Here is a 4,430-nt window from a genome sequence, read left to right as displayed (position 1 = left end):
AAGGGGAAATAGTTGAGGTAGGCTTAGCATTTGACATTTCCCGATATGTGGCCTTCCCCCCTCCTCCCTTCTTTATTTTGCCGTGCCTCCAGTGTGTGCTCCATTAGGCCTCACTTTTGCCATTATGGGGGAAATTGGCCTAATGTGCAAAATGTTTACCGTGCTCCTGTGGTGTATTTCTGCCTATCAATATAAATGAAACAACAAGTGTAAAAATAAGTAGGAATTGCACTTACAGTTTTTTGTGAATTCCTACTATTTCATCAGGCTAATCCTTTCTCTTTATGGAATATTGTGATCCTGGTAACTTTCTCATGGGCGTTATAGTTTGAAAGAGCACAAACATTTCTATGGTTCTGTAACTGCTATGGTAATCAGGTTGTATGTACAAGCTGCACTATAAAGTACCTTTTTGTAAAGTGATGTAAGTAGACAAGAAGATTGTATAACCTGTAGAACTGCAAACTGTAAGAGAAATATGTTTTATATGTTCAAAAACATTGATGTTGTGTGACCAACACAAAAAACACCAAAGTATAAACTTCAGAATGATTACCATTTCAAATTTAAGTCTACAATCCTGAAATTATTTACAGTGGTGTAAATAACTTGAAGATGACCTTAGTATTAACAATAGCCTCAAAACTAAGCTGGAAATAACACTGTTCCCCCATCAGCTCAATAGCAGATATCTTTGGGGTTACTGAACTACTGTTGACCACTGTATATGTAACTTAGGAATAAGGCTTTTTTAAAAGTTAAAGTATCTCTTCCAGTTTAGACAGTATCTAAACTTTCATTGCTCTCAAGCATATAACACAATGCTGTTGTTTTGAATATTATATCCTGGAAATAATTTAAATACAATTTGTGTTGTATGACAGCTCTACCATCCCCAATGACACCTTGTTGATATGGTAACCTCATCGTGTATTCATTTCATGCATTTTTTTTAATTTGTGCATACCAGACTTACACTTTTCCACCTTTATAGAAATCTCTGGAGTTATGAGAGATCAAATGCTTAATTTTTAAGAACTATATTTGTTTAAAAAAATCTCTATTGTGAATAAAGTCTTTTAATACATCTCTTTATTTTAATAGTTTCTTTTTTAATCAAGGTCACTGTGAATATATAAAGTTGGGTCATAGTTCCATATAGCAAATGTTGTCCTCACTACCAGCAGCTCTGTGAATAGGAGACAGCATAGATGGATTTGGAGTTGACAACAAGGGATGGGAGGTTCTCAGTCTTGTATTTCATGGGATTGTAAGCCAAAATGCCCTCAAAACTGAGGTTGGGGAATTGTCAGGTGGGCACCTGGCTTAATCAGGATCTTTTATCTATGTATACAGAATCCACGTCCAGAAATTAATGCTTAAATTTATCAAGGACTCTAATTAAGTAAAACAATTAAAATTTATTCCAGAAAAATATAGGCTTACATACAAGACAAATAATTCACAATACATACATAAAGTCCTAAGAAAAACAGATAGAAAAAGAGATATAGAGACAACACATGGATAGACAAACAGGGTGATAATTACCGATCGTAGTCTTCAAGGAAGATTCCAATGGCGACGAAAGAGAACGGGGGAAATAGGACCCTCAACTGATCAGGAATCGGGGGTGGGTCTAGACAGCAGAACTGGAGTACTGCTAGATACACACACGAGTGGAGTTGGGTCAGAGATTAAATAGACTACCTTAGACCCTCGGAGGATGGGAGGTACAGGGGCAGAAAAAGGGGAGGCTCTGCAGTGACCATAAGGGCTGGACTTCTGCAGTAGCCAATAGCAAGTTAATTGGTGGCACCTAATTGGGTATCCATAACTGACCAATGAACAAGCTTGGGCCCTGGTTACCTGATTGGACCTCTAGGTAACAATGAGCCAGGGTGGGGAAGCTCCAGGATGACCGTTGGGGAGAAGAATGGGGGAAATCACTGGGTGGAGGGGTACTAACGACTTAAACTTATCTAAAAAGATGACAATAGATGGCCAAATTACTACCTAGGTAACACCCGGTTTACACAAAGAACTTTGCTCTGGTTGAAGATGGTCTTTCTCTTCTTCAGTGTTCTTCTTGGCACCAGTCTTTGTCCTTAGTTCTGTTGGACAAAGGCCTAGGCGGTCCGGCAGGGTCCACGCCTAGATAAGCTTGATGGCCTCATGGATGGGTGACATCTGTTGAGTACGTGAGCCTCCCGCTTTGCTGAAATGGAGTCTTGGCACTGCTGGAAGATAGCTGGTGTTAGCCTCCCAAAGTGGATTCTATGGTCAAGGCTGAAAACCGCATGGCCTGGATAGCTCCTAGCGGTGCACCTTCTTCCGCTCCAGTGATAAAGATGGTGTTCTCACAAAGCGACTGGAAACCATCCGTTCTTCTTGCTAGCACTCCTCCAGAAACACGGAGTGCTGCTTTAGCGTTGTGGCTGTTAGTACTCATGAGTCCTTTCCAGTCTAGCAGCCAAACCCACGTTCTCCTAGAAGATGTGTATGAGTTCAGTCTCCAGGCACCCTGGCAACCAGGCTGGGTGACTACAATGTTCTGAATATTAGGGGTATTTTCTTACAATTCCCCCCCTCAAGACCTACATCACCAACTGGATACAAGGTCTTGAATAACACAACAAACAAAAGTCCACAGCTGATCTTGACAGGCGACGTCCCTGCTGAGAGCAATTGTAAGCCAAAATGCCCTTAAAACTGAGGTTGGGGAATTGTCAGGTGGGCACCTGGCTTAATAGGATCTTTTATCTATGTATACAGGATTCCACGTCCATAAATTAATGCTTAAATTTATCAAGGACTCTAATTAAGTAAAACAATTAAAATTTATTCTAGAAAAATATAGGCATACATACAAGGCAATGTGCTCATGAAACATACATACAGTCCTAGGAAATATAGAGAGAGAGATAGAGACAGCACATGGGTACACAAACAGGGTGATAATTACCGATTGTAGTCTTCCAGGAAGGCTCCAATGGCAACGTAAGAGGACGGGGGAAATGGACCCAAAACTGATCAGGAATCCGGGATGGATCTAGACAGCGGAGATAGGGTACTGCTAGATGCACACATGAGTGGAGCTGGGCCCCATCAGTTGATAGAAGTAGCTTGTCACAAGGGTTTCTATTCGTCTCAACAACTATCTACCTCAAACCCTGCTGCCTTAGAGCCAAGTGCCCAGAATATGGCTCAAAAAGCACTTTTCAAAAATACAATCCTGTGGGTCAAAAATTCCACACATCAACTGCTATGACAAATTACTTGTGTACTTGGTGAAAAGCATGACATCTTATGCTGCTCTATTTGTTGCAGTTCACTCCAAATGCAAGGCACAACAGAGCTTCCTTCCTACCTAAAAGTAGCACTTTAGGAAAAGGCTTTGTCCAGTGCTGCTCATGAGAAAGACCCAGGTGACACACCATCCTCTGTTGCCAGATCCAAGCTTCATCATTTCCTTCAGCTCCAAAATTGAACCTGACCACTCTGGGTCCAACCAAAAGTCAGGGAGGACTATGGGCTCTGATCCCATGTTCCCAGAATGCAGATCCTCAGAACTGCCTCCTAAGAAGGCTTACCACAAACATGAACAGCTGGATGAGCAGCTGAAACTGTCACCCACCCCCTCATGTTCCCAATTCAAGGACTTGGTTTCACATAAACCACCTCTGGAACTGGTCAAAGACGAAACTTCTCTATTGGGTTGCTCATAATTTTTGTCCCATCCTGTAAGAAAATAGAGTGTTGAAGTGGAGCTTCAACAAAAGAAACCCTTGTGACAAGCTGCTTCTATCAACTGATGGGACCCACACAGTCTCCTATGATTTTGAGGGAAAGCAGGTTTATTTTAAACTATAAACCTTCCTCTCAGTTACTAGGTGATCAAAAGGTAGCAAAGAAGATGATGATATTGGATTTATTTCCCACCCTATACTCTGAATCTCAGAGTCTCAGAGCGGTCACAATCTCCTTTACCTTCCGCCACCCCCCCCCCCACACACAACAGACACCCTGTGAGGTAGGTGGGGCTGAAAGAGCTCTTACAACAGCTGCCCTTTCAAGGACAACTCCTATGACAGCTATGGCTGACCCAAGGCCGTTCCAGCAGGTGCAAGTGGAGGAGTGGGGAATCAAACCCGGTTCTCCCAGATAAGAGTCCACGCATTTAACCACTACACCAAACTGGCTCTGGGTCATATAGGCTTTGGGTTTACTGCTCTGTGTTTTCTTTAATACTTTCAATCAGGGTTTTACTGATTAGCCACTAGGTTAGACCCTAACAAATACACAGAATTTCACCCACACGAGCCTGCCCTTTTCCAGAAATCAGAGTAAATGGCACCAAGTCTGTTCATTGCCAGAGACAGGCCTAACAATTGGGTACTCTATTCTCTGTCAGAAGTAGAACCAAACCA

Source organism: Heteronotia binoei, chromosome 1 (genome assembly GCF_032191835.1).
Source record: "Heteronotia binoei isolate CCM8104 ecotype False Entrance Well chromosome 1, APGP_CSIRO_Hbin_v1, whole genome shotgun sequence".
NCBI lineage: Eukaryota > Metazoa > Chordata > Lepidosauria > Squamata > Gekkonidae > Heteronotia > Heteronotia binoei.
This window is presented reverse-complemented; position numbering follows the sequence as displayed.